The 25,304-nt window shown below is 47.5% G+C and overlaps 1 long non-coding RNA gene and 1 pseudogene across 1 annotated transcript; both read right to left on the bottom strand.

The window, feature by feature from the left end:
- Positions 1 to 273: 273 nt before the first annotated feature.
- LOC118500607 lies at positions 274 to 1,272 on the bottom strand. Its single transcript, XR_004903181.1, has 2 exons — positions 831 to 1,272; positions 274 to 747 (listed from the first exon to the last, which is right to left on the bottom strand). It is a non-coding gene; the product is annotated as an uncharacterized LOC118500607 (long non-coding RNA).
- Positions 1,273 to 2,528: 1,256 nt separating this feature from the next.
- On the bottom strand, positions 2,529 to 18,725 carry LOC114496227 (annotated as a pseudogene).
- Between the last annotated feature and the right edge of the window lie 6,579 nt (positions 18,726 to 25,304).

Raw genomic sequence — 25,304 nt, 5'->3', positions numbered from 1 at the left:
TTCAGTGGCAACAGGAAGAGGACAGGCACACCAGAAGTAGGAGACCTGGAGACACACACTCCAAAAGATCCCTGAAGCTAAACTGTGACTAGAGAGCAGCTAACCCATCTACATTTATGATGCTTTCAGGTGGGAGAAGAGATTCCTGACACAACTAAAAACTGAGCTGGAAGAGGGTGACAGGGAGATTTTTCTTAGTGTGACTTAGACAAGAATTAATGTGCCTTCTTTAGTTGTACAGATTCTTGTTCTTGAGTTATTTTCTGTTCTTAAATTTATGTACTAGTTGCCATGACAAATATTTAAATAGCCTTTTCTTAATTGTTAAATAGAAGATTCCTTTCTATGCCACCAAACTCTGTTTGGAGTTCTGCCTCAAAGGGAGTGAGCAGAAGGACCCACCCCACGGGTTGGGTAACAACACCACACTGTACCACACACATGCACCAGAGCTTAGGATCAGAGGAGACAGCAGGGTGTGCTAGAGAGCTGGAAGCATGAAGTGGACTCATCTCTGGTGCTCTCAGGTCCCCAGCCTCTGTCCACCCCTCCCACATGGAGCCTCCCCTTTCCCTCAGGCTCCAGACCTGTCAGCTGTTTCTCAGCAACACAAGCTCTCAGACAGAGTCAATACTACCTATGGAGCCTTGGTCAAAAGGGCCCAGAATCAGGAGATCACTCAGGCTCCTCCCTCATGAGCATCTTGGCAGGTTCCTTCCCTTAATGTTGAAGAGGGATAATGGCCTCCTCCAATCCTGCCTCACAGGTCTCCTGACAGTCCAATAAGGAGACTTGGGCACAACCCATGGGCCAAAGTTAGTTATGATGACTGGACTCAGTTCCCAGGTAAGAGCTGTTGAACCAACTTCTTCACTTGTGCAGAGGTCTGTCCAGGCCCAGGACATAGGGGAATGTTGGTGGCATGGTGAACACTCTGACTAAGGTTTCCAAATCCCAGACTTAGGTGGGCATTGAGTTCTAGGTCTTAACAGGGCTTTGCAGGAGTGAGCAGGGGTCCAGGGCCAAGCTTCCAAGGCTGTGGAATCAATAGGAAGAAGGATGTGTCTGCAGGTGGTTCCTCCTCAGAGCAATGTAGAAACGTCCCCATGTCCCAGGGCTGGAATTCTCCTCTCTTGCCCCTCTCCTGGTGTCAGGTGCCTTCCCCCCATGCCCTTGTCATTCCCGGACTGCAGCTCACTAATGGCCTTAGACCGTTGTTGGGAACTACTCTGTGTGGTTGCTGAGACTGTAGCCATGCGAGAGCAAGCCCTGAAATAGTCTTGTTTCTCCCTGAAAAAATAGGTAAAAACACAGGGGGCAGACATGACCCAACTCTAACACCAAGGGTTTCCATAGGTTTGGGCTTGATAAATACATTGTATCCTTTGAAGTTTGTTCTCCTTTCTACAGCCCTATAGATACAAACCATATGTTTAAGTTGAAGGCATAAGGAATAAACTCCCTCTCTCATGAAATACCTTTTAAAGACCTGCTGACATCAGCATGAATAAATGACCTTGATCTATGACAGATCTCTGTGTTCCTTCAGTTGTTCTCTGTAAATAATACCTGTTTTGTATGACTATAGCCTTTATACATTGATTCATGAGCTATCTATGTATGCTGTATACACCTACATGTGCCATTCCCAATAAAAGCCATTTGGGAGAAGGGCTTGGAGCATTCTCCACTAGAGGGAATTGCCACCCCTCTTCCCACCAGGAGAGCAAGAATGTGTCCTGGACAACTTATTCACCATACTTAGCAGACAGGATGATTCTGCAGACCACAGTTCTTCCCACAGACCTTGAATATTATTGGTATATGTACCCATCAAAAAGATGCTGCAAAGTTGACTGGAGAATGACCCCTGATTCGTCATGTGGGCCTAAGCTGAACTTTGCCCTAAAACTACTTCTTTGCACCTCATACCACGCTCTGCCTCAAGGCCTGATTCAGGCACCACCCTTCCCTAAAGCTCCCCTCTAGTGTCATTCTGCCACCTTCCCAGCCAAAGCCCATACACCCAGGGCACTGGGTGGCTCTGACACAGACATGGATGATGGCAGTAGAGCCACACAGTCCCATCTCGGGAGGGTAGAAATGATACCTGTGAGTTCATATTCCATGATCCTTCACCTTGACAGTGGTTACCTGGGGGTGTACTTTAGAAATTCATTGTTCTGTACACTTTTGAATTAGGCAAATTCTTTATTCTTTTTCTAAACACATATGCAAAGTTACAGAAAGACACCCATCTCAGTGAAGGGCCAAGCCCCAAAGCTACCCCTCTGTCACGTGGACTGGGCAGGTGCCTGGTCATAAACAGGTATCCCAGGTACAGCTTCCATTGCCTTCACTGTATCACCCAGACTGGAATGTAACCTTCTGTTACATTTTAGAAAGATTGCCTACTACAAAAGGAAAAGGAGCAGACTAGAAGCAAGTGGCTTCTTACCACATTTGCTGAGTGAATGAGTCAGCTCTAGGATACATAGACAGTAAGCATTCACAGACACACCTGTTCTCTGGCCCCATCATAGAGGTGACTGTCTAGGGGATACGAACTCCCCTTCTATCATACAAACCTCTCAAGGACAGGGAGCCACAGCTGCTCCACAACCCAGCCTGGAGGGGGCTGTGCCCAGGGAGAGGCCACAGCCTGGGCTGTCTTGGGCCCAACTCTTGGCAGAGCTACTTCCCAGAGCCTGGGCCCAGTGGCCTCAGGTGAAGGTGGATGCCATTCTTGGAGCGCAGGACCAGTTGGGGCAGCTTGATGGGTGGCCGCAAGGGGTCCAGGGCAAACTCAAAGCGGAGCAGGCAGAGAGCCGTGACCACCTTCATCTCGTTCATGGCAAACTGCTGCCCAATGCAGTTCCTGCAGTGAGCAACACAAAGAGGCATCAGGAATGGGGTATCTGAAGTGGTGAAATCCAGTGCTGTCAGTGGCCAACAAAACTCAGTAACTATTTTTGCATGACTAATTGGTTGATTGAGTGATCACCCTGGGCTTAAGAAACAGGTTGTGGGTGCAGGGTAGGGTCCCGGACTACTGGTAAATAAATTCCCATTGAGGATTCTGGCTTGGGGGTCCCTCTTGCAATAACTCACCAACCCAAACCCCTGCTGGGGACATGAATATGCTAATAGAAAGAAGAAGGTCCTAGGCACTTACCCTGGGTTAGAATCACCAAAATCCAGCATGTCTCCTCTCATCACAGAGTTCTCCAAAATGATGCTTACCCAAGGACATCCTCAACCCCACCTCCCCAGACCTTTGGAACTGGAAATGTGGGGCTTCTCCTTACCTGGGCCCAGCAGAGAAGGGTATGAAGGCAAAGGGGTGGCGTCCTGCCACATTCTCAGGAGAAAAGCGCAGAGGATCAAAGACCTGGGGAATAGGCCAGGCTTAAATACATGCCAAGTCCAGAGGAAAGGAGACTCCCCACAGCCTCCCTTTCTCTCTGACCTCCAGGCCCAGAAATAGGATACCTCAGGGTCAGGCCACACAGCACTGTTCCTATGGAGGGCATAGATGTGCAGAGAGATCAGGCTGCCTGTGGGCAGAGCAGAGGGAAGGTGACCAGCTGGTCCTGGGCAGCCAGGCCCACCTCCTCACAGGGCCAGGATCCCATCGTGTCTGCCTAACTAGACACTGGCCTCTGCCTCAGCACTGCCAGTGACAGAAGGTTCATGACAACCCTCAACACATCAAGTGCTTTTGATCATTATCATGCCTACTTCCTGTAGGCCAGCACTGGGCACAGCACCTGACACAGACATTTGTGGAATGGAACAGAAAAGGACTGAACCCACCGCCACCACAAGGGAGGACACATGAGGACCATTACACGCTTTTGGCTCTCAAGGCAAGTTATTCATAGCATTATGCTATCAATGGTAACAGCTACCAGTCACTGCTTGCAGACCATGTGCCCAGACCTGACCTTTCTTTATGAAGCCCCCAAGTGTAGTTGCACAGGTTGGCACTGCACACATCATAGTCCATGTGAATGATGCCCCTCTGAAGTTGTTCAGGGAACAACTTGCATGGTTGTACAGGACAGCCCTGACAATTTACTCCTGGCAGCAACCTTGTAAGGCAGGTCTCTCCTCAGACCCATTTTAGAGAGGAGGAAAAAGAATTTAGGGGTAGAGGGGTTTACCCATGTTATAGAGCCAGGATTGGACCCAGGCCAGCACAAAGCATGAGTTCTTTGCCATGGGTGCAAAGATTCAGCCAAAGGCACAGAGTGTCAGAGAAGCATCCTCAAACACCTTGGATCCAACCGCAAATGCACCCTCTCCCACCTGCAGGTAGAGTGCGGCCATCCACAAAGGTGACAGGCTTGCTGAGCTGGCGGGACACCTGAGGCACAGGCGGGTAGAGGCGGAGGCTCTCCTTGATGCACATGGTCAAGTAGGTCATCTTGGCCAGATCTTCCCTGCCAGAAATACAAGCAGCTTTTTCTGAAGGTGGGCAGCAACAGGGTACTGTGGGATGACAGGCTCCAACCCCATATTCCCCTTCACCACCATCACACACCCAAGGCTCATAGAAACACAAATACACCAAGTGTTCAGGACACACTGGACTAGGGTGGCTACTCAGACCAGGGACTCTCACTCCACTTTTCTCCATCCTTCCCTCCTCCTCACCGCTAGAAAGGGAAAGCACAGTACCCTAGAGGTGTGAGTGCACCCAGCCATCAGAGACAAGTTCACTCCTGTGTCTCTGAGAGCCCCACAGACGCCTTGCAAGAGACAGTCCCTTAGCTTCTGCTTGGTTTCCCCTGTGGAGCTGGAATGGAAAGGAACAGGGGCTAATAGTGATTGCTGAATGCAGTAATAAATGCATGAGAAATGACAAGTTCAGAAATATATATATATATTTCTCTGTTCCCATTTGCCACTAGGAAGCTCAGACCCAAATGTGTGGTCCAACTATAACTACAAGGCAACATCTTATTCCATAGCCCCTAGGTTTTCCGCCCAGTACTTTTTTTCACTTGTGCTTTGTTGTTTTATTGAATCCATTACATTGCTTCAGGATCTAGATAGAATGAAGTGAAAATAAAATAAATATTGGGTTGGCCAAAATGTACATTTACACTTTTTCATAAAATAGAAAACACATACTTTCATTTTCACCAATAACTTTCTTGATTTGGCTATTTTGAGTATGTGGGCTACCTCCCACGAGGTATAATGTGGATTGTTCTCAATTAATTTCTGGATTTGATTGCTATCAACTTCAACTGGTCTACCTGACCATGGAGCATTGTCCAGGGAGAAACCTCCAGCATGAAACTTCCCAAACCACTTTGATATGTTTGATCAATCACAGCACCTTCTCTGTACACTGCACAAATTATTTGTGTGTTTCAGTTGCACTTTTACCTTTCTTGAAATAATAAAGCATAATATGCCAAAAACTGTTGCATATTTTCTTCCATCTTTAATATTGAAATGGCTAAACAAAAATTCTCGAACTTTGATGTTTTTATAATGCATGCTGATATGACAACTGTCTAACGATACAATCTAACAAAATTGTTTCAAAAAAATTAAAGAAAATTCAGTGCTACTAGAGCCATCTTACAGAAAAAAAAAAAAACCATTTTGACCAACTCAGTATTTCAACTGCCTGCATCCAGGCCTCTTTATGTAGTGCAGAATTTCTGGCTCTGTCCCTTCACCTGAGTTCACCCCTCCTTACAAAGCCAACTTAAGCCCCACCTCTTCTGATTTGTCAGCCTGCAACACGTTGTTGCTCATTCTTTAGATTTTGATAGCTTTTCAGTTATATAAGTTATTCTCTCTAAAAATACCCCAGGGCAGTAATTTGGCTCCTCCTCCTCTTCCCACCCACACACCTGCCAGTACCTAACACATGGCTGGACACCCTAGAACATTTCCAAAACCCATCCCTTAAAAATAGGTTATGGAGACTTCATCCTCCAAGTATTAGACCCAGGAATTACGTGGATCTCCCTCAACTGAATCTAAACTTTCTCCCTCCAACTGAGCATTCTGCACCATGGCCAGGTGCCTCGCCCAGGTACTGAGGAGAGGAGAGAAGGCAGGGAGACAGGGATGTGAGGGCAGAGATGTGGGAGGTTCCCAGAGAGCCTGCTGCAAAGAAAGGTCAGTATCAGTGGTGTTATGGTAACAAGTTCAACGTGAACCAAATGACAGAAAAATTCAAAGTTTCTGAGGGATGGAGCTTGGAAAACAGCTTTTTCTCCTTCACCACTGGGATCTAGCTGATGCACATGACCACCTGAAGGCAGGTGGGAAGGGATCAGCTCCTTTGGTTTTCTGACCCCTGTTCATCCTCAGTTTCCACCACTTTGTCTGCCAGCATTCCCTACTCTACCCAGGAAGCCACAAAGGTGGTCAGGTTCTACCATCAGAGTCAACACACACAAAAAATCAGCCATCTATTCATGACCTTCTCTACATTACTGACATCTCAAAAGGCTCTGTTGTGGGAGAATGGGCTCAGGGGTGCATCCTTTTACATTGGAGGTAAGAGGACAGCAGTTGCTGTTCTCACCTGTTTCCAGCACAGCCCTGTGTCATCAGGGATGACACCAAACAACATGGGCACAGCCTTACCCTAGAGCTGAGCAGAACAGCCTGGGCTACCTGCAGCCTCACTCACCACTGGAAGGAGTCTCTGTCCTCAAGGATCTGACAGACCTCCTCCCGGCAACGTTGCTGGTGCTCTGGGTACAGGGCCATGCAGTAGAGGAACCAGGAGATGCCACTGGTGGTGGTGTCATGTCCTTCAAACATGAATGTGTCCACCTCAGCCCGGATGTCTCTGTCAGACAGCTTGATCCCACTTTCATCCTGGGTTAGGGTAAGCATAATGGAGCAGGCCAAGGGATTTGGGGTAGGAATGAAGAAGTACTCATAACAGCAATTGTAAAATGAAGGTCCAAGGGAGGTAGAGAAAGCTCTGTTTCAGATTGGAGGTTAGGACCTTTCCCCAGATTCCTATCTGATCTCCCAAACTCAGCTTGCATGCCTCTTACTCCAGGAATCCTTCCCTGATCCTCTGGCCATGTGACCTGTGACATTGACCAGCATGGACTCTTGATTCTTCTCATTTATCACACACAGAATGGCCCCACACACAGGGAGAGATTTTGTCAGCATCCACCTCCTGTTCTGTCCACTAGACTGTAAGCATCTGGGGGCAGTGTCAGGTCTTTCTCCTATTCTGCATCCCTACCACAGGAACTAACCCAAGGAAGTGCTCTGTCAGTCTATGGACAGTGTGAGTAAATGAATTAATAAATGAATGAATGAATGAAGTCTGTGATTCTGAAATTTAGGGCACTGAGACTCTTCAGAGTCTTAGACATCTGGAATTGCTCTATGGGCCATCTGGCTTGTTACCAGGATTCCTGCTACTATATCTCTCCCCACAGCCACACCCTGCACCATCCCACCTATAACCCTTTGCTAATGTGTCATGGATAAAGAACTGACCATATTTGCTGGAGAAAGAAAAGGAAAATTCTTAACTACCCTGCTATTGTGCAGTGCTCCCTGCCCCTGAGGGTGGCCTAAACACACCAATACCAGTTAACAGGAAGGGGAGGGCAACTGTGCACTCACCCGAGCTCCCAGGAGAATGTCCAGGAAATCCAGGTGCCTCTGGTTCTGGATCTTCTCCTGTTCCTTCTCGTCTTCCAGGGCTGCCTTCCGTTCCCGGATGACTTGGTCTAAGCCAGGAGTACAGGGTGTCACTGCACAGGGACCCATCCTTTGCCCACAAGGGAACAGAAGTTCTACAGTGACAGTGTCCCAGATTGGCCCAAAGGAGTGACATTAAAGCCCTGAATTCCTGTGGGTGGGCCTTGCGGGAAAGGCCCACCTGTGTGGTCATGGGCCACCTGGCAGGCCTGCAGGAAGCGGCGGCCATGTGCAGTAAGCCTGTAGATGAAGTCATTATGGTACTGGAAGGACTCGATGCGCTGCTGCGTCAGCAGAGTGAGATCCTTGACTGCCTCATAGTAGTTACTGTCCCTGCACAGAGATGGAGGGGGAGGGGCACTCAGACCCTGACCCACAGCACAGCCCCTCTCTCCTTCATATCACGAATCCAGCCTCAAGTCAGCTCTTTCTCCTTTCCTCTCTGCCAATAGAGCAGGATCTGTCTCCCCACCTTGGGCAAGTCCTGCTCCCTCCAGCAGGGGTTCCCTAGGGCAAGACCCTGTCTCCTCTCACACCAGGGCCCAGGAGTCCTGCCAAGTCTCCCCTCTGAGCTGGCCTGGATTGAGACTTCCATCAGCCCCAAGTGCTCTCTGACCTATGGCTCAGGCCGCTGTGTCCTTTCCCAAAGGTGCACTTCATGAGTGTGTCCAGCGCCATGTGGCCTACATCGCCAAAGATGTCGAAGCTCTTATTCTCACAAGCCTTTTCCTCCCACTTGTCCTGGAGCACAGGGAGAGTGAGAATGAGGTGGGGTCACGAGGCAACCTGTCCTAGGCACCCAGTCCCTGGCCTGCCCTCTGTCCTGCTGGACTGTGGGGTGGGGGCAGGCAGGGCTTCAGGCTCACAGGGCAGGACCAGGAGGCAGGCCTTCCACAGCACGCACAGACACTTCCTCCCTGTCAGGGCTGCCTGTATATAAGAGAATTGATGGGCCAAGAGGTAGTGAGCTGCCCAGCACAGTGTGTCTGTAAGTCAGACCTGTGGTAATGTGGCAGAGGAGTGCCCTGCAAGGGCAAAGACCACCCTGAATAACCTCTGGAGATTATCTGGGCCTGAGATGTGGAGCCTGACCCTGACCCCTGGTATCCCTTTTAAAGGAAGTGTTCCCAATGGCATTGTTTTAGGCAGTTGTTGTAGATAGTGAGGAGATACTTTTTAGACATGAATGGCCTTCCTCATATTCCCAAATATAGGCATGCCTTAAATATGCTCCAGTAAGAGCCTTATTGGGCCCCAAGAGGCCCATTGGTCTGTGGGAAATGCCTGGGTCTCCTAGGGTAGACAAGGGCCAGGGATGTCTGGTCACTTGGAGCTCCACACCTAGTCAGCACCCTGCAGGTATCTGGTGTCAGTGGGTTTGCACTGCTAAATGAAGTAAGGACCTCAGGGCCTCATCAATCTCCTCACTGTCCTCCCCCTGGGAAAACTGGGCAGAGAGGGGCTGGCCAGCAGCCATGGCCTCCAAGATCTTGGCACTGGGAGCTCACGAGCATGGCGTTTGTGGATTCAGCAAACACCATCGTGTAGGGCTTCAGCACATCATAATGGAAGCCAGGTGTGAGAAGCTTGCGGTGCTGGAACCACTTGGGCCCCTGGAGGACCAACAGGCCTTTCCCTGGGGAAGGGATGGGAGAGGGGAGACTAGTCAGTACACACAGTTCTGCCCCATCTCTGGCATTCCAAGGTTAAATAGTCCTGCCTCGTTCAACCCTACCCTAGTCCTCCCCATCCAACCTCACATCCTGTCTCACCTCCACCTTCCAGCCACACAGCCTCTGGTGACAGCAGGTTTGGGTCCATGACCCAAGGGCTTTCCTCAAGCCCTTGCCCTGGACAACACCATCTGCAATATCTGCAAGGATCAACTCTGGAGCCATTTCCTCCAAGAAGCTGTTCCTCACACTCATACATTTCCCAGATCCCTTGTCCTACCTGTCCTGGGTGGAAGACACACCTAGAAGGATCAGGTATCTGGGCCCCACTTCCCTGGATAACTGACTGAGTGGGGACAGGGCAGAAAAGGATCCTATTACCCAGCACCATGGTAAGGGAGGGTGACCACTCACCAGTCCAAGGGAGGAGAAAGTCATACACATCTGGGGCCTTAGGGTCTGTAGAAGACAGAGAAGATTGGATTCAGCCAGGATTGGGAGATTTCCAAAAAAGACTAATTGATAAATAGGATGTGAATCCCAGTTGCCCAGAAGTAGGTTGCAAGCCAAGACTCCTCCCCACATATTAGCACGCTCCCTTTGCTCTCAATAAGTCCTTCCTCTCCTGAGAATGCTCACCCCCTCGGCTGTACACGGCTTTTGCATATTCAGGCTCATAGATGTTCAGGAGGCCAAGGAACTGTCCATACCAGAGTGGGTGGGCATGCGGGAACTCGTGGGCCCAGGACACTACCTTGTCCAGGCTGTCTGTCTGCTGGATCTGTAATGGTGACAGAAGGGCATGTCAGTCAGGAACCCAGCATTACCAGCCACAGTGAGTCCCTCAGCCTGCCCAGGAAGGCCTAGGGAGCATACATCCCTCTTCCTACACCCTTTTCCAGGCAGTCATCCAGTTCTATCAACCTCTTATTTAGTCCTCTGTATAGCCACAGAGCCACTGCTTTCAGTCCAACCACTCTCTTATTGTCCCTGGTTGGCTCAAAAGCCCCAATATGTCCAACCTATGGCCACCTAGTGCCTACCACTAACACTCTATCTACACTGCCTCCAGAAAGAGATTTCTTTCAATCATTAAAGATTTTCATTAGGAAGATAAGCCCAGCTTCTTGTTCAAATGGGAAATCATCATGATTCCATCCTGTTAAGTCATTTGACACATTTTTACTGAGGACCTACTAGGTGCAAGGCATTGTGTAGATGTCTCAGGAGAATGAGACAGACATGGTCCTGCCCTTTCATTTTATGGGGAAGACTGATAAGACCTGTAAACAGTTAAGTAAAGTCATTGAGACCATAGTAAGTTCTAAAAAGGAAATAAACACTGTGCTACAAAAGAGATTAACAGGGCGACCTGCTTGAATAACAGCAATTCATGTGACTTCTTGTTGGAGATGACATTTAAGGTGAAACCTGCAGTATGATAAGAGGCTGGGTTTGTGAAGAGAAAGGGAAGGAAGTTCCAAGTTGAGGCAACAGCAGGTACAGAGGCTCTGGGATGGGGAAAAGTATTGGGTCTTCCAGCAGCTGCCTCATGGTGGGACAGTGGCCTGAGTTGATGATGTTGGAGAGATCACTCCTAGGGTGGTGTGTGCCCTCTGGAAGTTTTTCTAACCACATATACACATCTACAGCAGTTGATATAAAAATATAGTACACTATAAAATCCTTTCCGAACTTGCCTTTTAAAAAATTTGACATATCTTGTCTTACTTTTCAAACTAGTGCATTTAACTATCTGTCAATATTTTTTCAACAATTACATACTATTCCACTATATGGATGTACCATTGTGTATTTATCGATTTTTCTCTATTTTGACAGTCTTTCAGACCCTTCAGTGACTTACCCATGGGTCTAGGAATGAAGTCTGAGCTTCATCATTTGGGAGGAAGAACACCTAACACTTATTAAGTGCTTGCTGTGTGCCAGGCCTTCTTCTTGGCACCTTACATCTTGACCTCATCCAATGGTTACAATAACTCTATGAACCCCCTTTCTAGAGAAGAGGAGCCTAAAGTACAGAGATCTGAGGTTCCTTGCCAAGGACCACATAGCTTATAAGGGAAGTGGGATGGGAACCAGGAAAGTTTACTCCATGACCAGCAACCTTGAGAATTTGACAACCTGGTTTGAATATCAACTTCCCCTGTTGTTTAGATGCATGAACTTGGGCAAGTCATTTAGACTCTCTGACTCTTACTCTCCTCATCTGTAAAATGGGGGTGATAATACTTAGCTGACAGGATTGCTTTGGTATTAGAGAAATCATGCAGGGTGTGTGTGTTACTAGGTATGTCAGGTGGCATTCAAGGCCCTTAAGGGATAAAATATGCATGAAAGGACCTAGAGCAGGATTCTGCACAAGCTGAGCCTTTGACAAGTAGTTTCCTCCCCTTCAAGCCCACCTCTCCCCAAATTCTTCCTCCAAGCCTCCTCCCTGCATCTCCCGACTCCTCCTACTCCCAAATGCAGCCCAGCTACACTGAAGAATGTGCTCTGAACATGCCCTAAGATACCTCCAACTATGGGCAAAGAATTAACCAAAACTTCTCCCATTACATGGAAGCTGACCTTGGCTTACACTCTTTAACTTTGTTTTATTAGACACTTGATACCTGTAGGATGTCAACTGTGTTGCTAGGCAATATGGCTATAAAAAGAATGAACTTTGGTTGGTAAATAAGATCTGGACTAGGAAGAACCATGAGTGAACAATAAACACTTGATGGAAACATAGGCTTTAGAATTTCCTGAGACTAAGTGCATGGCTCTTGCAGAAACCCTGGGACAGTCAGTGAGACTCCTTGGGATTTGGGGATTATAAGACAAGGTGGACACATACCTGCTAATGTGGGTCTCATTTCCCTGCCCCTGGCCAGCCCCTTAGGAGCAGGTAGATGGCTGATGTGGATGTTGTGAGGAATGCCTGAAGTGCCCTTGCAGCTTGCTGGCAAGCTGCCCATATCCTTGGAGATGTCTCATGCTAACTGTGTCTATGGCAGTCCTATGTGTGTGAATGTCTGACACTAAGACCATCTCCTGGGGTGTGGCATGATCTGTGCCTTTGCTGACACTATTCCTTGCTCCAAATACACCCTCTAGCTGAGTACTGCCTGTTCCTTGGTATCCAGCCTGAATGCCCCACTCCAGGAACCTCTCTATCTTCAACTGAGTGAAATCTGCCTCCTCCAGGCTTCTCCAGCACTGTTAGTGCCTTACTCATGCTCTGCTTGGTGTTATAATTGCTTGCTTACAGAACCAAAAATATTAATAATGTTAATATTGGCATTCATTGAGCATTTAATGTCATCAGATACTGCACTAATCCTGATACACAAATTCTTTCATTTAATCCTCAGAAAATCCTACAAGACAGACACTATCATAATTCTGACTACATAAATAGGGCAGGGAAGCTCTGTCATATGGTTAGTTACCAATAAAAATGAGATTCACACACAGGACCCCTGACTCGCTTCTGGGCCAAGAGTTCCAAGTGCATGGGTCACATCTGTGGTATGTCCAGGTCACTGTGGAGTTCAGCACTGGGCCTCAGGAACACTGCGTACTTAATAAAGTGTGTGTGGAACAAATGTACTGAATACAGGGAATGAAAACAAGGAAGACAAGAAAGGAGGGGAGAGAGCACACAAAGCAACTGGCTAATGTAAACACTGGCCAGGGATAGTCAGTCTCATGAGAAACCAGCCCAAAGCCTTGCTCAAACAACATTGCAGATGTTTATTTGTTTTCCCAGCTGGCTCTAAATGCCTGCTCTGGCTAATCAACATTTGCTGCTTATTTCTATATTCTCTCTTTTTTAAATGTTAGATTTATTTATGTTAAAGAGAGGAGAAAGGACAGAGAAAGAGGAGAGACACATTGATGTGAGGGAGAAACATAGATTTGTTGCCTATCATATGCACCTCAACAGGGGCCTGGCCCCAACCGAGGCAGGTGCCCTATCCGGGAATGGAACAGTCAACCTTTTGTTTTGTGGGATGGCACCCTCCCACAAAACCACCCTGGCTGGTATCAGAAGCTGAAACCCCCACCTAGGCTAAGGCTAAGGGAACACCCTTGGAACCCTAAGCCAGCAAGGAGACAAAAGCTTATCTCCCTGGCAGGAATGCTGCTTCTGCTGCTTTATTCATAACTGAACCCCCAAAAGCTTGGTCAGTTAGCCAAAGACGGGTAAGATTCCCCACGGGGGGAACGACTTAAGACAGGCACGATCACTTTGGGGGGCCCCCCAAAAGAAGGACTTGGGGGGCTGCAGCAAAAGGGGGTGATGGACCCTCGCTCCTCGGCTTTGACATAGCCTGAGTTCTCATTGTCTGGGAGAAAATCTCCTTATCTCTTGGTTGCCTTAGTTCCCTTGCTCCACCTAAGCTGAAACAATGACAGGGTGGTGCAGCTCTGTGCTGAAAAGGGCGGATTCCCTGGGTGATCAGGCCTAAGAAAGATTATGTAAATTACTGTGAAACCTCCTTTGTTTAGAATGCTCTCAGTTGAATGAGAAGGGTCCAAGGAGGAAGTTAGTTTGTTCCTCAAAGTCTTACAGCTCTTTGACCCAGACTCAATAGGCCAGCAGAGTTCCTTGTTTTCTATGGTTCCTTACTTCCCCCTAATGAGTACTGTACTTTACCTGAATTATTATGCAAAATGAGCCCAATAAAAGCAGGTATGGAAGGTAAATCGGGGCGCTCCCCACTAGGGGGGGTGGCCATTTTGTCCCTACTTCCCCACAGAAACTAGTTTGTCTCTGCATGTTTTTTTTTTCTCGCGTGTTTTTTGACGAGCCATCCACAGCGTTCCGTGATCACTGCTGGCCGGTGACCCACGCATCAGCACCCAACCTACTCAGCCTCACCAGTCAGGGCTACATTCTATCTCTCAACATAGGAAATGGAAGGGAACAGATATGTGTTCAGTATCTCCTATATATCAAGTATCATGTAAGTAAATTCATAGATTGCCTCATGCAGAATGGATAATTACTCCCATTTTACAGATGAGAAAAGTGAGGTTCAGATGAGAACTGATTTGCCTATTGCTTGTAGGTTAATACTGCTCTCTATGATCATTCCCAGGTTCCCTACTGTACCGTGAAATTTGCCAAGGCTCTGTGTTCAAATGCATACATTGTGTGCTGCACAACCCTAGGGAATGTGAATCATGTTAAGGTCTGTGCAAGTGCTGGCCCAGCTTTACCTTCAAGTAAAGTTCCCTTCCATGATCCTCACCCATGCAACAAATCCATGTGTCTTCCAGGACACAGTCTTGAAGAAGGACACTGAGCATCTGATGATGTCTGACAGAAGCCACTTTCCCCAGGGGCCCTGGACATGGGACCTGGCTGCTTTCGTCTCCAGCCACCCATCTTTGCCTCCCCTGGGGCTCTTCTCTTCCTAGGTCCTCTGCACAGTCCAGTGAAATCTCCCCATTGACCTTCTCACTCATTGCCTTGGAATTCCCATCCTGAGTTTAACCCAGGGGTTGCGGAAGGGTTGTTAGAAGTGTCTTACTGCCCTGGTGCATACAATGTCAAAACGTTTATCACTACACAAAGTGACAAACATCGTGTCCATCTACCAGTAAGAGGGAACTTCTGCTGTCATTGACCCCTTATCTTCCTTCCTGCTGATTGGCTTTCCTAGAAGTACCCCCTTCATCTTGAGTGTGTCTCATTTTTCCACCTGACCTCCTGGGTTTTCCTCACCAACTTAATTTCTAATCACCATGACTTCTGGTCTCCTCTCCATCCCTCTCAAGTCCACAAAGCCTGATTGGACAGGGGCAAGGACAGGTTTAAGTCACAGAGAAGCCAGACTCACAGGATCTCAAGGGTGAAAGGAGGCCTGGGCTGGCCTGGTTCATCTCAGCCCACTCCCTTCCTCCTCAGTCATGAGTCTGCCCCTCTTTGTCATTCCTACCCAGGAATGGAAGAACTGACCTCATGCTGGCCATGTCAACAGCTTATTCCAGCCCCCGCCTCCCATGCCCAGCTATCTCCTTTGTGCCCTTGATTGCCCCAGGAGCCTGGTAGGAGTAAGGGGAGCTCTCAGCACCTGACCCCACTACTGGAACTATAGCCCCATTCAAAGCCCTGGGTGTCCTCTGTCAGGGGGCTCACATGGCTGCCTGGCCAGCTCCTCTAAGTTTCACAACTGGTCACCCACCCTTTGGTCTGCCCACAGGCAGCCTGACCCCTCTGCACATCTATGCCCTCATAGAAAAGTGCAGTGTGGCCAACCACACAGTACCCTACCCCTGGGCCTGCAGTTCTAATGGGATGCTGTGGGGACCACCCTCCCCCTTGAATGGGCAGTTTTTAAGTAAGGCCTATCCTCTCATGTTTGGACTACCTGTGCTTTTGCCCTAAGAACGTGACCAGATGCCACCCATCCACCTTCATGTCCTTCTTCCTTGGACTGAGGTAAGGAGAGGCCCAATGTCTCCATGCACTCTCAAGGGATGGCCTTTCCTGAACAGGCAGCTGGCATTCTCCCTCTCAATCCAAACACACAGGTCAGATTTTTGGGTCCATTCCAGGGGCCCAAACCTCAGGCCAATAATGTAACTCACCTCTCATGTGCAAAGTCCTCCCAATCCCCTGAGTGGAATGGGAGAACCCTAGAAGAATATGACATAAACCCACCTCAAGGAAACACATTCTGAGCATTAAGGAGGATGACAGATGCTTCTGAACCTCAAGCCGCACATGAGGCCAAGAAGGGAGAAGCTAATTCTGATGGACAGCTCCACCCTGCCTGAGGCCCTTTCTTTCACCACAAGTCTTCCTCCTTCTTTCTTAATCCCATTATCACTTGGCCTAGGAATCACTACTTTTTATCCTCACCCAAGGATACATTTATTGATTTTTAAACAGAGAGAGAAACATTGATGTGAGAGAAACATCAGTTGGTTGCCTCCTGTACATCCCCTGACCAGGGATTGAACTCTTGAACCTAGGTTTCTGCCCTGAGCAGAAATCAAACCTCAGACAGTTTTAGTTGTATGGGCCAATGCTCCAAACAACTGGGCCAGGGCTGCACGAATGTTTCATGGCCTGATTTTATTCTGAATAAAAAGGCAGAAGTCCTGGGCCTACCCTCAACTCAATTCCTGAGCTACAACATAAACATAGGCAAATTCCTTGCCCGTTCTGAGCCTCAATTTTTAAATATACACATTAGGGAAAATAGTACCTCCCCTCTCCTTCCTATTTCTCAAACTGTGGCATAGATCCAACCAGAGAAAAAGTACCAAGCCCTAGGAGAGTGCAGAGCTGTTGACCCTGCCACAGTTCCTCAGGAAACCTTAGTAGTGCCAGAGTTCATTGACCCCTCCATGCCCTTCCTGATGCCAAGAGCCTCCACATACTTGTGTTGAAGGCAATAGCCAGACCTAAGCCATGTTCTAGGCCTTCCACATACTCTCAAAGTGAGTCATAGTGGGTGGATGGAGAGTGGGAAGGTAGAATTTGGGGATGAAAAAGAGCAAACTCTGATGTGAGGGTAGGGGAGCAAGGTGCCCATTCTAGAGAACTCAGCTTCAATGGAAGCAAGAGAAAGTGGAGGGGCTGTGAGAGAATAGGGATTGAAGGTCTCCCAAATGCCTCCCATATCACCATTAGGGTCTGACCTAAACCTTTCCATCACCTCCTTCTGTACTTAGCAAAGCCTCTCCCAAACCCCTCCTGGCTCCTCCACTTGTCCTCTCCATCATTCTCTTTCCTCTACCAATACCCCTCCCTACTCACCACAATCCACTGTTTGTTCATTCAGTGATGCCTACCGTGTGCCAGGCTTTGTACTAGACCCTGAGGGTACAGCGGTGAATCAGAACAGATCTCTATGCTCTAGGGGTCATGGTCAATATTGGGAAAGATGAACAAGTAAACAGAAAATGACAACCCCCATGAAATAACTACTGATATACAGAGCAAGAGGGTGATGTGAACTCCTGGTTAGGCACCCAACCCAACTCAGGGCAGGGAAGGCAATGGTCTCAGCTTTCCCCTCTAGATTGTAAGCTTCTTGAGAGTAGGGCCTGGGTCTGATTCACCTTTCTGATGCATCCTTTCTTTCCCTGGGTGTCACCAAGGTTACTTGGACTTCCTGAGAGAGGAGATTATGTGGGGCAAGAATAAGCCTGAGCAATTCTTATCTGAAGGTCAAGTTCATTTCCAGCATCAATCATGGAGGTGAAGCAATTCCTCAGATTGTGAATCATGGAAGGTACTCAGGAGGTAGAAGAGGCAATTATGCCTCTCTCTGAGCCTTAATCTCTACCATCCGTACCAGGGCTCCTAAACCTGGCTGCAGAGCAATACTGTCATAGAAGTTTTTAAATTCAGGCTACTACTTGCAATATGCTAACTAGGATCTCCAAAGGCTTTGGGCCAAACAATCTACTCTCCGGGTTGGTTCCAGTGCAGGTGTTCCTTTCCCTGTGGGCAGAAACCTCTGGTCTGGATCCCCATGAAGGCAGGGAGCTAAGAGGTGTTCCTGACAATGGGTGTTAAGGTGGTCTCCCCACCCTGAGGTAACTGGGCAGAGCAAGTGAGGATCTGAAACAAAGACGATGTCACAATTCCTGAGCCAGCCCTTAGGCAAGGCCAGGAGATCCCCACCTTTGGGGGCACAAACAGCTTAGATGGCCTGGGTGGTCTTTGGGTGACAGTATTCATCTCTGCCTTCACTTTCATTTTCTGCCTTAAAATTGAAATCTTTACACTGTACAGAACAAAGAGAATGCTGATTAAGCTTTAAACTATATTACTTAATTTTATCAGACTGCCCAGAATTTTTTCTTAGATGCTACCACCAAGCCCTTAGCAGAGCCTTTGTCAGAACCTTTGACGTCAAAACAATGGGAAGGAGTCTGTGGTGTGCTTGGGCTCCAACTTTAAATGCCCCCATCCAGGCCAACTCAGAAGGTGGATTCAGGGGAGATCAGGTGGCAAAGCTAAATGGAAACCGTGGTTCCCAGGATGTCATTTCCCTGCCCTACTAGGATATCCTTCCTTGGCCCCCAGGAGATTGGGATGGATTCTCTGAACAAAAACATACCATTTTCTTTCTCCACCCCTCCCTCTTCATACCATCCCCCACGTACCTCGTGGGCATGCCCAAAGAGCCAGTGGGTGGGGGGCCCTGGGAAGCTGTCCATAGCCCTGGTGAGAAACTGCCTCCGCATCAGCAGACCAATGAGCTTTCAGGAAGCCTAAGACCAAGATCAGTCCAGAAGCCCACAGACCCAGGCGGGAGAGGCTCAGGGAAAGCAAGACAGGCCCCATGGCTGGGAGTTGCAGCCACCCAGGCTCCTTCTGCTGCTTTATGGCTTACTTATACTCTACATGCTGGCACCTTGCCTGATCCTTCCCCCAGCCAAACCAGCAGCAGCAACACAGAGTGGGTGGAGCTTCATAAGGCAGAGACAGCAGCCCCAAAAGTCACAAACTACAGCAGACACAGCCTGGCTCACTCATTCTCAACAAAACAGCTGGAGTGAGAAACCAGGTTTGGGCTTCAAAGAAACCAGACAATGTGTATCATGCCTTGGTTCCCTTGGAGGAGCAAACACATGGCCAATCCTTGGTATAATCACTGGAATAACATCTGTCTTTCCTATAAGTATCTTCTTGTTCAGGAGGCTTCAACACACTGTCTCATTTAACCCAAACGAAGCGGTCATAGATACTCACTTTATACCATGTTCCACATCATGAAACTGAGGCTCAGTTTTGCCTGAGATTTCCACTTTCCCTTTCAATACAGGCGGGAGCTTCCACTTATATCAGGCACATGATGCTTTGAGTCCTTTTGATAGGCACGTCACAAACAAGGTTCTAGCCCCAGAAGGACATCCTGGGTCAGAAGGGGCCAACTTCACCCCAAGACCGTAGTAACAAACTTGACGCTAAACAATATACAATACTACTTTCAGGGTGATGAGGAGGATCTCAAATTCAGTTCCTCCTGGATTCATGGAACAAGGCCACTTGGACACAGAGAATGTCAGGGAATTGTCCAAAAGCCCTCACAGCGTGGCAGGTGTATAGCCCTCAATTGCACAGCCCAAGTTCCTCTGAAAGAACCAGGTTTTGCCCAGGGCCCCAGCCTTGCCTGGGGAGAGTCTATTTCTCCCTCTTGTCCTGGGTGTATAACACTCAGGGTCCCACAGGAAACAAATTACTGCAAATGTTTCAGATGAAGAGATATGACATGCACAGCTCTTTCTAGAGAGACAACAGAATTGAGGAGTCAAATGGTATTGCTTCCAGAGACTGCAACAGTGGAAAATCCACTGACATTACTAAGCTGAGGACAAATGGGAGAAGACAGCATCTGGAAGCCTGGGAGGGGCAAAATTGCCAGAGAAATGATGCTGGAAGGGAAGGAGCAGAGAAGAAATGCCCCAGCCCCTTTCCCCTCCCACCCTCCAAGCTCTCAGTGGTGTCTCCTTTCAGCCAACCCAAGCACAAGCTAGATGGCAAGGGAGCCTGGGGAGTCAGCATGCAGCAATCAGCCTGCCAGCAGGGCAGAGAAAGCAAAGGTTGGACCTGCCATGAAGATGGCAGAGGGAAAACCAGAAATAGGGGGACCTGGAACCCTGATCTTTGAACTCAGATTGCAGGTACTGACTCAGAGAGTGGTGCAATGCCAACATGGCCTCCAAATCCTATACTGAGGAAACACCCTACCCAGTCCTCCCTGAGGCAGAAAAGCAAAATGGAAGAACAATAAAAGGAAACCCTAGAGGGTTCTGAAATTGCACATTTGTGTTTCTGTGCATTGAGTAGAACATGGAGTGCTTGGCTGAATGTGCAAATTATGCAAGGCCCTGGCCCAGTACTCCAGGTGGTTAGGGGGCCATCCCAGGACACCAAGGTCTGGGTTTTGATCCCCGGTCAGGGCACATACAAGAGACAACCAACGAATGCATAAATAAGTGGAACAACAAATCAATTGCACTCTCTCTCCCTCCAAATATCAAAAAATCAATTGAAAAAAATGCAAGTCATCGAAGTCAGAGAGTAAGGCTGCAGAAACTGCTATCAGAAGACTTCCATAGTTTATGGTGATTTTATTTGTTAGTGTGGACTCAGCCTGATGGAATCAGGGAGTGTTTGGGGAGATCCTGAGGGAGTTCCCACCTGATAAGGAGCCATGGCTCCTGAGAAAAACCATTGAGGATTCACTTGGGAAGAGACTAAGGCTAGCTTAGAAAATGGTAATTGGACATAACTGTCCTGAGATACACACTTAACTCAGGACAAGTTGCTTAACTTCTCTAAATCTCTGCTGATGACCTGTCCAACACAGGTTATATTAGTATCTACATTATAAAGTTGTTCAGAAAACTAAACAAATTAACATGTGTAAAGCACCCAGCTTCAACATAGAGCGTTCAATACAATTAACCTTAATATTCACAAAGCTATTTTTGGATGAGCAATGAGCAATAAGAGGAGAATGGGTGAGATAACCTCTAGCCTAGATTCTGGGGTTTCTTTGTCTTCCAGGTAACCTGCCTCACTGAAATACAGTTGTTTTGGAATAATCCCAGCTGCCTCTGGCTCATATTGTACCTCAGCCTGGGTATGTACAATGGAGGGAGGAGGCTCTGGCTGGCTAATGTGGGATCAGGAGGCCCATAAGGCAAGCTTGTTTCATTCAGGAACTACCCAGAAAGGCAAGCCAAACTTCTGCTTCAGGTGTCCTGAGGGCCTTTAGCTCTGGGGTCAAGATCAGGTCCCTGGAAGAAGCAGTTTGAGGAGGGCAGGTCTTTGATACATTTGAAATTTGGTGCAGGATGTAAGGTGGAGACATAATTTTCCCTTTTTTAAGTGGACAGTCAATAGTCACATCACCAACTGAGTATTTCATTTCTCCCTAGTGATCTGTAATTCTGCTGTTATCATCTATGACATTTCAATATTGCTGAAACATGAAAAGCAATGCTAGGTATTACACACACACCATATTTCTAAAAACTATAAAACCTGTATGGAAGCATCCTCATTTCAGGTTAGGCTGTTGTGGAGAAAGAAAAGGAAGAGGGATGATCAGGGTAGGATTTTAGCTGTATCTAACATTTAATTGCTTTTAAAAGAGAAAAAAAATCATCTGAAACCATTATGCCAAAATATTCACATCTAATAAATAAAATGTGGAAGGTAGGTACCTAGATCCTTTTCTATTGTTTTCTGTATTTTCCACTTTTTGAAGCTTGGTCTCCTAATTTCAAAGCTAAATTGAAAGAGTCACCTTGGCAGGGATGACATGTGCACTAGCTTTGTGGCAGGGCTGGGGCACTGCGAGAGAAGCCTCAGATGGGACTTGATGCCAAAACGAGTTCAAAAACAGGTGTCCGTGTGCTGGTGATGGCAGCAGCAGGTGTTCCCTTAAGCTTCTGATGATAGTTACGGTGTCTTCCTAGCTCCAGGAGGGGCCCACCTGAGCTAAACTCAACCAGAAGTGATCTTTTGACCCCAGCCAGCTCCTGGAGATTTCCTGGGACAGTCACAGTAGCAGGAAGCCCAGAGAGCAGCAAAGGACATTCTCAGAGACTGGGAAGTTGGGAAATCCTGCCATTCACTGAAATATTCAAGGAGATATAAAGAAAGTAATGCTACTTCTACTTGGCTGTTTGAGTGGAAATTACTAGAAGATCCCACTCCTGGATTCAGGGCCCCTGGCTGAGAACCACTTTCTCAGGCTGAGATGACCCAGAGGGGCCTGGGCAGAGCTGGGAATAGAGCTCAGAGTCCCGGCTCCCAGATGACCCACTGCTGCCAGCTCATCAAGTACCCAGAAACCCACAGGTCCAGAATCAGAAAGGTTCCAGTTTTTCATTGGGGAGGGATTGTCGACTAGACTTCACAGGTCAGTGCTAAAGAACAAAGACAGCTCTCTCAGCCATGAAGCACTGGCAGTGTTCTTCAGGATGGGAGAACCCTCCACCAGTGTGCTCTGCCTCCAGTAGCACAGGGGAAAATGCCCCATCCTGACTCCCAGCTCCATGACCAATGATCACTCTCTCAGTTCTCTGGAACCAGGGCTGCCAGATCTCCAGAATTCTAAACAGACTGCCACATTTTCCTTTTATATGAAATCACCCCATTTTTAAAATATTGGCACCTCATGAAATGGAACAAAGAGCAAACACTGTGGAGGCTAACCCTGGGATAGATGGCGCTGAGGGTTCCTGGTCCCTGCCATCTCCCTGCAATGGGCTCCTTACCTACATGACTCCATTAAGCTTAAACAAACTTTTTAAAGATTAAACATATAAGCAACACAAATAGGGAGAAATTAGTGAAAAGTTCTAACCTATACTTGATCAGAATTCTACAACAGGAAGAGAGAGCTCAGAGAAAATACTATTTGAGGATTTTTAAAAATTTTTTAATAAGTGGGAATTTGTAGGGCTGATGAAAGACATTAATTTTTAGGATGAAGAAGGTAATAAATTCTACGTCAGATAACTGAAAAAAATCCACATCTCAAAACATCATGGTGAGTCTGCAGAACAGCAAAGACAAAGGTGAGGACCAAGAAAGAAATTCAATTAAAGACTTTCTTATCTATAGCAACCTTGAAGCCAGAAGATGTAGGTTAATACCTTCAAAGCCTAAGAAAAAAACAAATTTCAACCTAAATTTGTATGCCATGATAAATTATTTTCCAAAAATGAGGAGGAAATAAAGAGTGTTCAGAACAAGGAAATGCTGAGAGGTTGTCACCAGCAGACTCTACCTGAAAGAAAGTTGAAAAATACACTTCACAGCTGAGGAAAGTAAATCCCACAAGGAAGGCCTGAGTAGCAATAGTGAGTATAAAGTGGCAGACACATGGCTAAATCTAAATAAGCATTGGCTGTGTAAAATAATAATCGTAAGGTCTTGTGAAGTGTTCAAAAATATATATGACTAAACTAACTGCTAGTAATGTGGGCAGAAGGAGGAGAAGGTAAGACTGTTCAAAAGATCTTGAATTATTCAGGATGGGAAAGTCTTAATTTTACTTTAACTGTGAACTTTGATATGTAAAGTATACATATTAAAATGTCTAGGGAGCCACTTAAGTATATAATTTAACAAATTTTAAACTTATAGCTGAGAAATGAAAGGCAATGTTCAATTAATCTAAAGGGAAGCAAGAAAGAAAAGAAAAACAAATATAGAAAACCTGAGAAAAAACACCTTTTATAGAAATAAAGACTAGAAAACACTAAGCAAAATGGAAGAAAGATGATATGACCCCATGGGGGAGGGCACTGGAGGGGGCAGTGTTGCACCCCCTGGAAGGGGGAGTGTGGGTAACACTTCACTGCGCACTGAAGACAGTTTTACTGACAGAGCCCGAGAAACAATTAAGGCATCTTAGCCCACCCCCAACACTGAAAAATCTCCAAGAGTCTCCCACAAACATGTCCTTCGAAAGTACTATTTAAGTGAAAAGCAAAGTACTTGTAATGTAAGGGAAGAAAACAAGTACTCTACATAACCCCACTCAACCTCCAAAACATATCACCCATTCCACCCAGTGTGCCTGTGAAGATCAGATGCTAAGATTTCATTTGCATATGCATAGAAAAAAGGTGCTCCAGGAAGCTGAGTGGATCTTTCATTGTGTTTCTCCTAGGCCATATGGAAGGGTGGAGCCAACTGCAGGGACTCACCAAAAAGGCATGGTATCAGACCCTCTGGGCGAAAAAAACTCTGACAGGCACCAAGCACTGCCTGGAGAGATGGAAGGGACAAGAGAAAGGAACTCACAGATACAGAGCTCCTACCATGCCAGGCCCATTACACAACCAGCCTGCTAAGTAGGTGCCTCTGAGTTATGAGATGCTGAACTCCCCATCACCGGAAGTGAGCAACCAGAGCTAGGGTTCCAGACATTGGGGTAAAGGAAGAGGAGCTGAATCAATGTCCTCAGAAACTCCTTCCTCTCTAATTCAGGGAACAGAGCTTCACTTCAGCAAAACAGGCCCAAGGGTGGCCCCGTCTCCAGCAGGGACAACCAAGGATTCTGGGACAGGTGCAGATCAGAGCAAGTGATCAAGTGGCCTGACTCAGGTTACAGTAACACCACCCTGTGGGTGGTCTCAACCAGTTAGATACTATTAAGGATTAGGACAACTTCCAAAACCTTTGAGATCTCACTCAGTCAGTACCTTGGCTCCCTGCTCAGCCTCCTGCCAGTACCATGGTAAGGCTTCCATTTCCTGTGTTATTCTTGTGTTACTCTTGGGGCCAGCAAACATAGAGGGACCCCTCAGAGCTGCTGATGGGGAGCTGAGTAGGTTGAGGAAAAGAGACATGCTCAGACAAAGGTCCTGTGGATTGTGCAGGGATGGAGGCTTGGCATTACGTTCCTAACCTGGACCAGACACATCTGAGGGAAATGACTCAGAGGCCAGAGCACAGAACACAGAGGATGGAGGAGGGAGTGGGAGGTGGGGAATGTAAACAGTGAAGGTCAACTGTAAATCCCTGGGAGTGTTTGACTTTTAAGGTGGGGAGACTGAGAATTTTTAATGCTGAAGGGAAGCTGCTATTAGAGAACAAGGTTAAGAATGCAGGACAGAGTGGGCATAAGAGGTAGATCCAGGTGCCAAGCATGTAGGACATGAGAACTTCAGTGCAGGGTTGGCCGTGCACAGGGGAGAAGGGGCATGAAGTGGGGTTGGGATGCAGAGGGGGACAAGAAGGACACTGCTGGATCTTCCTCAGGCAGGAGACACTTTGAGGGCAAAGGGGCGGATGCCCCAAATAAGACAGTTGAGCAGAAAATGGTGGCCTTCCAGACTGCCTGGGAACAGTCAGAAGGGGCACAGGGCAGGGCTGGGCCCCAGCATACTGGAGGAACTGAAGGAGAGCAG

Source organism: Phyllostomus discolor, chromosome 5 (assembly GCF_004126475.2).
Source record: "Phyllostomus discolor isolate MPI-MPIP mPhyDis1 chromosome 5, mPhyDis1.pri.v3, whole genome shotgun sequence".
NCBI classification, from domain to species: domain Eukaryota; kingdom Metazoa; phylum Chordata; class Mammalia; order Chiroptera; family Phyllostomidae; genus Phyllostomus; species Phyllostomus discolor.
The sequence above is the reverse complement of the archived record's forward strand: the minus strand, read 5'-3'. Positions and strand labels throughout refer to the sequence as shown.